The 13,966-nt window shown below is 38.7% G+C and overlaps 1 pseudogene; it reads left to right on the top strand.

The window, feature by feature from the left end:
• The first annotated feature begins 11,500 nt into the window (after positions 1 to 11,500).
• On the top strand, positions 11,501 to 12,656 carry LOC139016020 (transmembrane emp24 domain-containing protein 10 pseudogene; annotated as a pseudogene).
• Positions 12,657 to 13,966: the final 1,310 nt, after the last annotated feature.

Below are 13,966 nucleotides of genomic sequence, written 5' to 3'. Positions count from 1 at the left end.
ATACCTGACTGTTCAGTCAGGGGTACTGACCTCTCTTCCCTTAGATTGTCAAATTAAAAAATGACAACAACATCACAGCAATAGCCATCAAATGTGAATGAATCCAAATTATACCTATTATTTATTAGATGGGCAAAAATACATATATTTTTTGGTGTGCCACAGAACTCTAGTAGTTTAATTTATGGATGCCATGAGATGAAAAGGTTGAAAATTGTAAAGAGATTTATTGTTTACAAAGCACTTTCACTACCATTATCTCATTTAAACCTCAGAATAAACCTATTAAAATCAGTTATTAATTTACAAATAAAGAAACCCAGACTCAGGGAGGGTAAGGGACTTATCCAATGCCAGTCAACTAATTAGCAAGTACCAGAGCTGGGAACAGAATCCTCACTTCACTGTTCTCTATACTATACCAACCCGTGTACTTTTCTAGATATAGAATTAGGGGGAATTTTTTTTTTTTCCCCAGTGCAGGAATAACCAGGTCAACAAGACCAAAGATGGAAAGCAGTATCTATGGAAAAGTGCTACTTGGGAATAATAAATAGTGTTACGGTAAATTCTGTCGACCTCATTTAATGTTAGGAAAACCAAGGAGCAGAGGTTTGCTAGTCAAACACTGGCTCTTTAATTATTCAGGGCTGGCTTGCCATGTAGGCAAACCTCAGGTCTTTTTCACTGCTTCCCTTTAAGGCTGCTTGATCTCCTGGCCTGCTCTTTAGCACCTCCACCAGAGGGCGGGCAGGGCAGAAGAGAGCGTTGGAACCTGTTTGATCAAAAAGTTGGAAGAACAAAACGTAACTCCCGATCTTAATTTAGGCGTTTGGAGTCTTTTTAGATTTCACTTGCTAATGAAAACTTTGCTACCATTCTCCTATGTAGACCTAGAATAAAGCATGCAGCAAAATTATTTCAGAACTAGAGAATAACCTTTCATTATACTTCTTTATATTTCCACTCTGATTTTTCTAAACGATAAGTATAAAATGTTAAATCTTAAATATGTACACTTAAGAACTGTGTGGAGCCCTAGCTGGTTTGGCTCAATGGATAGAGTATCGGCTTGCAGCCTGAAGGGTCCCGGGTTCGATTCCAGTCAAGGGCACATGCCTGGGTTGCATGCAGGAGGCAGCCAATCAATGATTCTCTTTCATCATTGATGTTTCTATCTTTCTCCCTCTCCCTTCCTCTCTGAAATCAGTAAAAATATATTTTTTTAAAAAGAAAGAAAAAGAGCTGTGGGGAAATACATGGGCAATGAACAAGAACAGAAAATTCAAGAGAGGAAAATCAACTAGCAGTGAACATGGGGAAATGTTCCGTTTCACAGGCAATTAAAGAAATAAACATTTAAAACAAAAAAAATATTTCATCTGTCAAATTAATGAATGTTACAAATGAGAATTACTGGTAAGGGTGTAGTAAAACAGGCATTTTAATATAGTTTTAGTGGAAATGTACATTGGAACCATATTTCTGGAGAGAAATCTAACCCCATAGAGAGATTAATCCTGACTAAAGAAAATCAGAGTAACTTCCTACTACCCAAGTAGGAAATTAACTAAAACCTGTTTTTTTCTCTCAAATCAAGTGAGCCCTTTCTAGTACATGAAGAATATAGACTCATGATATGATATATGATAAAAAAAAAGCAAGCTTTATGCCACTTCCTGCCCACTGTAGTCTCAAAGGGCTAGAAAAGGGAGGGCTCTTACCCCAGGAGAGTGTGAGGGTTATAACCTCACCACTCCAGGAGAGATGCAAGAGCACACTATCAGTGGAGATGACTAGAAGCATCTGGATGCCTATGAGTCTCCCAGGATCACAGGGTCTGCCTTGCACCCACAAGAGAGGAAAGTGGTGCTCTCTGCAGGTTCCAGCAAGTGTAGCACATGCAACTGACCTGCATCCTGTTATTCCAGATTGTCCCAGAGAAAGAGAGAGCCAAAGGGTTCTGATGTGTATGGGACTATCCAGATATAGTCATGGGTCTTGTCAACAATGGCTAAGCATGCATGGACTGGATCACCCATGCGACCTCAAATTACAATGCTATAACCCACTCACAGTCTTACTGGTCAACTACAACATTTGCTCCTAAATTCAAACCACTGCACAGTAACAGAGTTGCTTAACCTTGCTTGTAACTTAACACCCTCTAGCTTCAGCTAATTTAAGAGATAGTCTGATGGCAAAAAGGAGGTCTCATTACAATAGGAAATTGCTTGGAAGGCCCAGGCCCCACAAAAAGAGATTTTTCCTGAGTTCTCCTAACCATCATAATTTAAACAGGGAAGAACTGGGAACAACCCAAATGTCCAGCCAAGAGTGTAGTATGGCCCAGCCGGCATGGCTCAGTGGTTGAGCATCGACCTAGGAACCACGAGATCCCGGTTCGATTCCCAGTCAGGGTTGCGGGCTCAGTCCCCAGTGGGGGATGTGAAAGAGGCAGCCAATCAATGAAAAAAAGACATCCCAAGTAAGAGGAATAGACTGTGCAGAGAAGGGTGGTGAAGAGGCAACATGAATTCGGGGAACTAAAATTTAGTTGATCAAGAAGTTAAGTTGGAGAGAGGAAGAGAGTGCTGACAGGCAAGACAACACAAGGGCAAATGTCAGACCATAAAGAATCTCGTACGTCATGCTAAAGGTTTGAATTTTATTCTCGAGGCAATTGGAATACATTGAAGGCTTTTAAACAGAAGAGGGCCATAATCAGGTTTGTCTTTTAGAAGGTCATTTGTTGGCAGAACAGAGAACAATGTTGGAAACAGGGCAAGCAGCTGGGAGTTAGTGCAGTCAGCTAGGTAAGAAATTGTAATGGTGTCAACTAGGTGGTGACACTGAAGACAAAGAAAAGAGGATGCAAATAAAGATATTTGAGACAGAGAGTCAGTAAGGCCTGATAACTTTCTGGATGTGAGAAAGGAAGGGCTTCCTGGTCATGATCATTATAAATGTTTGTGAAAATGCTTGATTAGTATAAAATTCTAATGAAAACAAATAATACTCATTCTTATTTTTGAGTCCTAAATTTTTATATTGAAATCTTTTCACTCTTTTGAATGAAAAGATTCTTTTTTTAAAGGAATTTATTTTTTATTTTTGCTCTTTTAAAGTTTCTTCTCATTCTCAAAAGCCACTATTTTTTTTTTTTTTAAGATTCTGATGGTCTTATCTCTCACCAGTGCATCTTTTTCCGAATCATAAAACCACCAGTTGCTAAGAAGGTGACCAAAAAAATGGGGATGTGGTTCTTTAGAATTGTGGCAATTTCACAACTCTGTCACCACAATCTACTACACCTGTTTAGACACCCACCTCCTGTCATTATTAATAGTCCTTCGCTTTCTCAATTTTCCATTCAAACCTAACTTTTAAAAAACAGGCTGACCACCAAATTGGGTGAGTCACTTTTAAAGCCATTCTTATGGTTAGTGGAGTTTCAGTTCTCAAATGTGTTTTAAATAATGAGAGTTATCCTAAATGTCCAAAAATGTGGTTGAGTAATTCTGCCAAACTTCTTAAGTATATTAGAGGAAGGCAAGGGAATTGCAATGCGTAATGCAATATGAATTTAAATTTAGTCATGTGCTACGATAGGTGTGATTTGAAGGAAAGTGTATGCATTAATGTCAACTTGCAACACTTGAATCAAATAGGAAAGGAAAGGCTCAACAGACTTTATAAATATAAGTTGTAAAATGTAATATTGCACTAGAGACTTTGCAAGCTTTTTTAATAAGCTCGTTAGCCTATGAAACATATTAGCATGCTTTTAACCTGAACCATTTTTTCCTTTATATGCCCTTGCATTTAGTGTCAAATTTCTGTTTTTATAATAAAATATTTAGAACTCTATTACCAGTGGCACTTAATGGTACAATTAAGAAATGGGAATTAGTTTGGGAAATTCTGACTCCATTATCCTTAAGTGACTTAATGTCCAAGGCAGAAATTTGGGCCTGGGTTTATCCAGGGGTGGGCAAACTTTTTGACTCGAGGGCCACAATGGGTTCTTAAACTCGACTGGAGGGCCGGAACAAAAGCATGGATGGAGTGTTTGTGTGAACTAATATAAATTCAAAGTAAACATCATCACATAAAAGGGTACGGTCTTTTTTATTTTTTAGTTTTATTCATTTCAAACGGGCCTGATCTGTCCCGAGGGCCGTAGTTTGCCCACTGCTGGTTTATACAGTGGACAAGTTCTTGTAACTTAAATTTACAGATGAAACCAAGGAGATTATTTTGCTTAGACCTCTACATTAAGAACTGAGAACCAGAGGATTATGTGATATAACCAACAAAACAAAAGTGGTTGGTAATGGCCCTAGAATCTAGACCAGAGCTCTTCCCAAGCATCCCTGCCTGGCTTTTCCATGCTCTTATCAGCAACTTTGTTAAACCAGAGAAGTTTCAACTAGAGGAGGAAATCTTTTTCATAAAGTTAATAACCAGCCTCTAAATTATACTATATTTTATATAAATTCTGATTTTCATATCTATATTCAGTATGCTTAAAGAAAAATACATCCAAATAATTACATTTGTCAAATTTGAACCTGAAGGGGCCAGAGGTTATGTGTACACATAACCTGAATTAATCAAAAGAGTGAAATTTTTTTGCCCCAGCAGATTTGGCTCAGTGGATAGGGTGTTGTTCTGTGGACTGAAGGGTCCCAGGTTCGATTCTGCTCAAGGGCACATGACTGGGTTGTGGCTTTGATCCCCAGTAGGGGGCATGCAGGAAGCAGCTGATCAATAATTCTGTCTCATCATTGATGTTTCTATCTCTCTTTCCCTCTCCCTTCCTCTCTGAAATCAATAAAAATACATGTTTTTTTAAAAAGAGTCACTTTACATTTTTTAAAAAATGAAATTTTTTTTTTTAATTTAGAATTTTTTCTTTGGTTTAAACATAGCAATGAGACTAAGCTGACCATGACTTGCTTAGAGATTAGAGGTTCTGTTTTAATAAGTAGATATGGGTGATAAGTAATCAGTATATATCACATGCTCCATCACACCCTACATCAATGAGGTCTAAAGCAAAGCCAGCTTTTATCTCATTTGTGATTTTCAGAAGTTCTAATTGTGGTGTTACCGTAGTTGTAAAATATCTCCAGCAAAAAGAAAGTGGAGGCTTGGCAGGAAACTGCATCAGAGACCCTCGGTGGAGACCCAAACAGGAACTTTCTCTGTCTCTAGTTCTTTATCTCCTCATATCATCCATCACGGAATGTGAAAAGACACGGGAGATAGTTATGCTGAGGATACGACACACGAGAGTCCTTCAATTTATTGGAAATCTTGATCTTCATATGCAACATTCAATTATAGTTATTTAATTCCTGGCCATGAAATTCTTTTATAAAAAAAATTGTGTTGAAAGTGCTCACAACTGAGGAACACTTGGCTGCTCACTAGTATTCATTTTCATAAGGGCTGGGTGGGGCCCTGTGTCAGAGGAAGTTCAAAGCAATAAAACAATTACTCAAGCCCTTGCTACTGAGCCATTATTATTCAAGAATCAGGCTATTCATTAAAGAATTTACCTTCTGAATCTTAGTCATGTACTGACAACTCTTTTCATAGAATGATGGCTACTCCTAGTCAATAGGGAAGGGACCTGACATTTGAATACCTGCAACGTGTTTTACATGTTTCAACATCCTCACAACAGTCCTGTAAGAAACACATTACCCCGTTTCACATATGAAGGAACAAACTCTGAGAAATGAAGAAAGCTGCTTAAAGTCACACGGCCAGAAGACTGGTCTGTCTAATCTCAAAGTTCAAGCCTGTTTCGCCATGTTCTGCTCTTTCCTCAATTTAAGAAGAGGTGGAGGATCCCAAAATCTCCATTCGGAGTAAAAATATACTGTAAAATCCAATGTCCTTTGGATATGAAGAGAGTTAGCCTTGCTTTGAAGCCAGATTATGCCTCTGTGCATTTCATCTGCAAAATCTGATGGCTATCCTTCAGAGAGCCAGAAATTATCTCTATGATTAACTCACTCTAGGGTGGGTGTTTAAGAAATGCAATGTGATGATGACTGTGGGAACATTTGCTCTACAGTCATCAAACCAGACCTAATCCCAGCTTCACTGCATTGAGATTGTCAGATGCCAAAAGAAGTGACGACAGGAGGCCAAGGCAGATGTTATGATAAATTAAGGAGGCTGCAGGCCAGGAAAGAGTGATGAAGAGTTTGAAGCATATATTGTAGTATAATTTCAAGTCATCTAACATTGTTGACTGAAAGAGGCTGTCAGAAAAGTAACCTAGTTTTGACTGAAAGAGCCACAGAGTCAAGACAGCTGAGCTCCCAGCAGGATCTGGTTTTGTCATCAGCAGTTTCACTGCTCTGTAGCTAAGCATTTGGGCTGGCTTTCACATGCAATAGCATTGTGTAAGATGGAACATTAGGTCATGGCCAGTTTACCAGAGTTAATCAAGTGTGTTCTACATTTAGAAAAAGAGGAAGAATTTCTGGGCCTCTGCCCCCTTAAAAGGCCACAAGACAACCTAAGGTCAATTAGAATGACAATGTCTTGGTTTTACTTACCCTACATATACATGGAAATTGTCTCTAGCACTATATAGGCCACATTTTTATATTATTCATCTTGCAAAAGTAGTAGTATTTTCTTCATATTCACAAAGGTGAATATTAAAGACCTGCCTAATTGTGATGATTCACATTTTATCAGTGCAAATTATCTCCCAAATATGCTGATCATAAAATGCAATGGTGTATTGAAGGGGCCAAAGAATAAATGTGTTAAAATATAAATATGGAAAAACAGAGAGTGTTTTTAACCAAAAACCAAAAGACTTGCAAATAGCATTTTAAAATGTTCACCATCACACTAATAACCAAAGCTGTGCAAAATTGCAATGAGTTCACTTTTTTGCCTCTAATATTAAAAAATTACAATATTCAATGCAATAAAAGGATCAGTGAGATGACCTTTCTATACTATATAAATTTCTCTGAGCTCTCTGGAAAGTAATTTACCACTATATTTTAAAAGTCTTAAAATATTCATAAGCATCTGAAAGTACAGTGTTATCAGAAATTCTGGGGTGGGACCAAGCAATCTGTTGTAACAAGCTACCCAAAGTGATTCTGATGTACATTTACGTTTGAGAACCACTGTCCTTGGGATTCTCGCCTACTCCAATGGCTTAACAGCCATGTCTAGGCAGATGGGTCCTAAATCTACTTTCTGTACCCAAGATGTCTTTTCTGAATTCCACATTTCCTTTTTTGATATTTCATAGATATTTTAAAATAAACACGTTTAACTCTAGGTTCAGATATTTCTCCTCCAAATATTCTCTACCTCCAGTAATCTCAGTCTCCAAAAATGGCAATTATCATTTCTACTCATGCCACAAACTTAAGTGTCATCCTTGACTTCCCTATCCTTTTCCACCTCATTCCTACATCCAATGAAGCACTATTTCTGAAACATATAAGATATTGCTACAGACTAAATTGTGTTCCCTAAAATTCATATGTTGCACTAATCCCTGCTGTGATTGTATCTGGAGATAGGGGCTTTAGGAGGCAATTAAAGTTACATGAAGTCATAGGTTGGAGCCTTATAAGAAGAGGGAGAGAGAGAGAGAGAGAGAGAGAGAGAGAGAGAGAGAGAGAGAGAGAAAGACCTGCCATGTAATATGGTCATCTGCAAGCCAGGAAGAGAGCTCTCACCAAAAACCAACCCAAATGGACCTGTATCTGAGACTTCCAGCCTCCACACTGTGAAAAAATAAACTGCTTTTTAAGTCACCCAGTCTTTATTATTTATTTTATTATGGCATCTGAGCAGACTAAGACAGTTATCTATAAACTGCCCATTTTATTTTATCTCCACTGCTACCATCCATGTACAGACTACCATCACCTCTTGCCTGGACTATTGCAATATCTTTCTAGCAGTTTTCCCTCTAGATCAGTCCCACCTCCTTCAAACCATTCTCTATACCCAGCTAGAAGGATATCACCAACTCAGGTTTCTATTTAAAATCCTTCAGTGGCTTTCCATTATCTTTTAAATAGGGCTCAAATACTTAACATACATATGTCAGGATGATATAAGAAATATTAACTGATGGGCTCCAACCCCACCCCCACCCCAATATATACTGATCCCTTGTCCCTCCTTCTCTAGACACTTGCTGCCTCAGTGTGTACACTACCTCACCAGCACCCTCCTGGTCAGCCTGCTCCTCAGTGTCACTTTCTGCCACACTGGAAAATATCTGGCTGCTCCTTGGGTCTTTGCACATCATGGCCCATCTGCCTGGGATACTTTTATTTTGCCCTTCCTTTTGCCTATTCACCTTTCATGTCTCAATTTAAATATCATTTCCTTAGGAAAAACATGTTTGACCACGTTTGTACAAGCTAGATCTCCTGTCATATATTCCCAGCACACTTAGAATTTCTTTCCATTCATAATTTATGCACTTATAATTATTTACAATTATTTGTTTAGTGACTATCTATCCTACTAGGCTCGTGGTCAGCAAACTGCGGCTCGTAAGCCTCATGCGGCTCTTTGGCCCCTTGAGTGTGGCTCTTCCACAAAATACCACGAAATGCCACGTGTGGGCGCACGTACAGTGTGACTGAAATTTCGTGGCCCATGTGCAGAAGTAGGTGCTGTGTCACATATGGAATTTTTTTGATATTTGCAACCATAGTAAAACAAAGACTTATATTTTTGATATTTGTTTTATGTATTTAAATGCCATTAACAAAGAAAAATCAACCAAAAAAATGAGTTCGCGTACACGCGTGTCATAGGTTCGTCATCACTGATCTAGACCATACTAAGTGTTCAATAAATATTTATGACTGATCCACTGACAAGGTTAAGTCATTATATGGTAGATTTCAGAATTAGGGTTCTTGTACCATATCTGTTTATTTACAGTATTCCAAGATTGCAAAACATGTTGTTAAAAGAAATTATTCCATTTGTAACCACTTTTCTGAATAAGTCAGGACTTCATCAATATAACTTTGGAAAGAAATGTGTTTGCCCACATACCCCCCTTGTCCATATACCCTGGTTTTAAATTTTTATCTTCATAGAAATAGATACATTGTTCTCATGAACCTAGACAGCTTTAGAATAAATAAATGTTATGTATTTGAACTCAATCAAGTATAGTTACATTCCTGACATATTATTTCTGCATAAGATTTCACTTGAAAAAAGAGCTTGAAGGCCTCTCTAAAACAATGGCTTTAAGTCCTGGAGAAGAAACAGATCTTTTACAATATGTTGGAATATGAGTCCAGAGTCCTCCTTTACACAAAGACCTGTGAGACAGCTCAGAAACAGCATTATTTTACCCTACCTAGTTTGTGGGCCAACTGAAACATGTGTAATAATACTTGTAAATTTAGTTTTTATTCTCTTCTCTTACATGTATCCTACATAATTTTCCTTCCACAATTTACACAGCTAATATATATTTACCACTGGGCTGGAGAAAGGGGAAGAAAGGATTATGGGAGAGGGGAAGGAAGATCTAGGGAGAGAGCTGGGACTTGGGCATCTCTTAGGCAACCTATAGTACTGAGTATTCTATCATGATTCTTCTCACTCTTCCTCTTATGCAAAAATATTTGACTCCATGTCATGTTGGGAATGATGCCAATAGATGTATGTCATCTTTAGGACAATCCTGGTTGCACCACATTAAAGAAATAATTTAGCTACAGTAGTAATTCTCTGAAGTGCACTCAACAGAGAATCCATCCCAATAACCAACCTCCAGGGCCGAGTCATTAATCCATTACAAGCTGCCAACAATATATCATCTTCTTTGGGAAGAACCAACAAATCTCAAATAATATTCATGATTTCCTCCACAAACTGGTTTACCTTATTAATTTTCCTGTGTGAACAAGTGCTACAATTATAGTCCTAGTCAGCCAAACCTACAACCTGGTGCTACCTTTAACTTTCCTCTTTTCTCGTCCTCCACAGTACATGGAAGAATGAAGGAGCAAGGGCCTACTCTGTCCTAACCGCTGACATCAGAGAGTTGTCAAGGTGCAGTTCAAGGCCAATGGATCAGAATGACCTGTTGCATTTGTTAAAAATGCAGACTTCCAGCCACATCTCAGACTACTGAATCAGGGATGGGGGGGAGGGGGGGGGGGTCTGCATTTTAAATTAGCTCTCCAGGGAACTTCTTAGGCCAACTAAACAGACTACTCTAAAGGAAATGACCCAGTTGAGAAAAGACACACTGAGAAGGCAGCCTGTTCATAGGGCACAAGAGGCAGTAATGGAGTCCAAGGCAAGTGGATGGAACGAACATACTAGTAGAGGCAGAAAAACAGAGGCCATAAACAGTGTGTACGGGTTCAATACTCTGAAGCCACCATTTAGATATATTCATGAACAGCCTTCACCAGGACAGGGCAGGAGAGACCCCAGCTCACCAAAGAGAGAACCAACCAGAACAAGTGGGGCCTCTGCTACATTGCCATAGAAAAACCAGAGCCTCCACATCTGTGCTTGCTAGTGGAAACAGCAGAAGTGCCACCTCTATCTTCCAAAATATGACATTCATATGTCTGCCTTGCCAGAGAGACTGGGCCACATGTGGAATCTGAGGAAGTCTGGGAACGGAAGCTCCAGCTCTCTATCCTCTAGCATGTTACAAGGGGAGGGAGGTGGAATAATATGGGCCACAAATGATGATATCTCTCTCAGCATCATACTCACCTGTAAACTCCTCTACTAGACCGGAAGCTATCAGAGGCCAGAGACCTGATGGATGTTAACTGTTTCAGAAGTCCAAGCACTTAGCAAACTGATGAATAATAGAGGAAGGAAGGAAGGAAGGAAGGAAGGAAGGAAGGAAGGAAGGAAGGAAGGAAGGAAGGGAGGGACCAAATCGGGAGTGGGAAATTCTGTTTTGTCAGTATTCAAAACTTAATATGAAATGAAGCAGGGACTGACATTAACAATTCTCATTTCTTAGTAGCATTTGCTTTCCAGTCTGTTTCCATTCATTTCCATGACTGTGAACTTAATATAGTTCAAATTCCTTATATCTGGAAAAAATCAATTGTCTCCTCACTGTTGCCCTGCCCAAATTCTCCTCGTTCTTTTCCATTCTAGTCCCTTCTACACACTGATCTCTAACCAGGTTTTCTAAAATAGTGGTCTTCAAACTTATTACTTGCAAATACTTTCAAAAGAATTTTGTAATACTCTGTATCCTTGTGCACATTATTAAGCTGACATGTAAAGCTTTTCATCCCAAGTTAAAATGGTTGCAAAGGATGTAACTTCCAGTGTATTGTAAATATTGTCATCAAAAAATATTACAGCACTTTAAAAAATATATCATACTGAATCTAAATATCATGTCATCTATTTTTTTAAATATATGAACAAGCTGTTGTTAACATATTTTTATTTTATTTTTTAAAATATATTTTTATTGAACAGTCTCGTTTGGCCTAAAGCCCAGCATGGCCCTTGCCAGTTAGCATTACTGCTTTTACCCCTCCTGCTCGGCCCCAGTTCGGTTCTCGCCATCTCCTTCCATCTGCCCATCAACTCCCACAAGTGTCTCTGCAAGGAGATCCACGCGGACCTGCTGGTGACCGGCGCATAGAGATCACCGACCAATCTGGGGGAGCTGGTGGCCTGCGCACCCACCTCAAGGTCACAGATTCTGCTGGCCATGTTCTGTACTCCAAGGAGGATGCAACCAAGGGGGCATTTGCCTTTACCACTGAAGATTATGACATGTTCGAAGTGTGTTTTGAGAGCAAGGGAATAGGGCGGTTACCTGACCAACTCTTGATCCTCGACATGAAGCATGGAATGGAGGCGAAAAATTATAAAGCGATTGCAAAAGTTGAGAAGCTCACATCTTTAGAGGTAGAGCTACGACGCCTAGAAGACCTGTCAGAATCGATCGTTACTGACTTTGCCTACACGAAGAAGCGAGAGGAGGAGATGCGCGATTCCAGTGAATCAACAAACACCCGGGTCCTGTACTTCAGCATCTTTTCAATGTTCCGTCTCATTGGACTAGCCACTTGGCAGGTCTTCTACCTTCGCCGCTTCTTCAAGGCCAGGAAGTTGACTGAGTAATAAGGCCTACTCTCCTCCCACCTTGTATCTCAGCCAGCAGAACATCACCGGGACGTGCCTGGCCTAAGGCATCCTATCAACAGCGCCATAAAGGCACGTTGGAACTTTCTTGCCAGAACTGATGTCTCTTGGTGTGGGAGGACATGGGTTACCGCCTACACCCAACAAGTCATTGGGGGACTTCTTTTTAACTTGATAGGATTTGGACTGGTTTTGCAACAATAGGACTTAATAGAGTCGCCTGTGACAAAAAAATAGGGGCTACCTAGGTAATGCCAAAGCCAGCATTTGTACTGGGTTTCCTCATGTGATCTGTTGAGCCATGTTTTCTTTCCTGCTCCCACTTGTTCACCAGCTTGGGCTTCCACTCTAGTTCCTTTACCAAGATTTGAATGACCATGTGGAACTTGTTTCATTCTCATTGTCGTCTTTGGATTTCTGTGTGAAAACACACTTAACTTTATCTTAACCGTTAGCTGAAATGTTCAGGTAGTTTCTGGAGGTATCCTTTCTTAATTTTATGTCTCATAAAAGGGTGATGGATGTGACACCTCATAGAAATGAGCTTTGAACTATAGATAACTCTTTTTAAAATTTTTCATTTTAGAGAATTTGTGCTCAAAAATAAATAAATAAATAAGTAAATAAATAAAATATTTTTATTGATTTCAGAGAGGAAGAGATAGAAACATTAATGAAAAGTGAGAATCATTGATCAGCTGCCTCCTGCACGCCCCTTACTGGGGATTGAGCCCACAACCAGGCATGTGCCCTTGACTGGAATTGAACCTGCAACACTTCAGTCCACAGGCTGATGTTCTATCCACTGAGCCAAACTAGCTAGAGCTGACCAAGCTGTTTTTAATAATCAGAGATTTTGAATCTTTTCTTTTTCTCTCTTTGAACTCATATTTTTATTCTGCTTATACCAAAGAATTCCATCCTAGTAGGACATATTTTTATTTTTGAAAGTCTTTTGTCAATTACCTTAATTATCATAACAAAAAGCATATCCATTGAAATTACATTTAAAAATTTTTGGGTGACCCTAAAGCTGTGTTTAATAATTATCCTGGATTATCATTTCAATTATTATCAGCATACTATTGATAAAAATAACATGAATATATTTTATAAGGAAATATATTTAATAAGAAAAAGCTAATTTTGTTTTAATGTATCGCTTAATGAGTTGGATAGAACTGGCTGGTTTGGCTAAAATGAGGTCAAGTATGTAATTTTTGTTAAAATTAGGTCAGGTATCAATTTAGCATAATTACTAATTATTTATGGCTAAATGGAGATAGGGTTTAACCTCAGTTTTATTCCCCTATCTTTTTGTGCTTTATTACTAATGTAAATGTTGAGCAAAATTTGTTCTTGTAAATAAGTAAGTAGAAATAGGAATTTTGTTACAGCAATGCCCACAATTTTTTGCACTCTCAGAATCATAGGGCAAAAATCATGGGGAAACCTAGCACCAAATTTGCTTTTAATAGTCTCTCAGTTGAGAACTTGATTGTAGATCTTTGAAAGTGAAATAGAAAACCATCTAATTGCAAATGGAATTGTTACTCATTCATTAATGTAACTCCTTTCTCAACACAATACCAATACCTATGCGGTGTTTCTAAATATCTCTGTGGATTACAGAGGTTTTTCTACTGTATTTCTATAGTGATACACTATAGAAAGATTAGGGTAGGAAGGGGCCTTTCTCCTTTGAAATCTGACATAATTGGGAAGAGATGTGTGAAAGAAGAGGTGGAAATTTTTTATCCTCAGGCAGATCAGGTTTTTAAAA

Source organism: Myotis yumanensis, unplaced genomic scaffold, assembly GCF_028538775.1.
Source record: "Myotis yumanensis isolate MYYU_CA2020_CCGP unplaced genomic scaffold, mMyoYum1.0.hap1 SCAF_9, whole genome shotgun sequence".
Taxonomy (NCBI): Eukaryota; Metazoa; Chordata; class Mammalia; order Chiroptera; family Vespertilionidae; genus Myotis; species Myotis yumanensis.
Note: the sequence above shows the minus strand (reverse complement) of the source record. Positions and strands in the feature narration are given on the sequence as shown.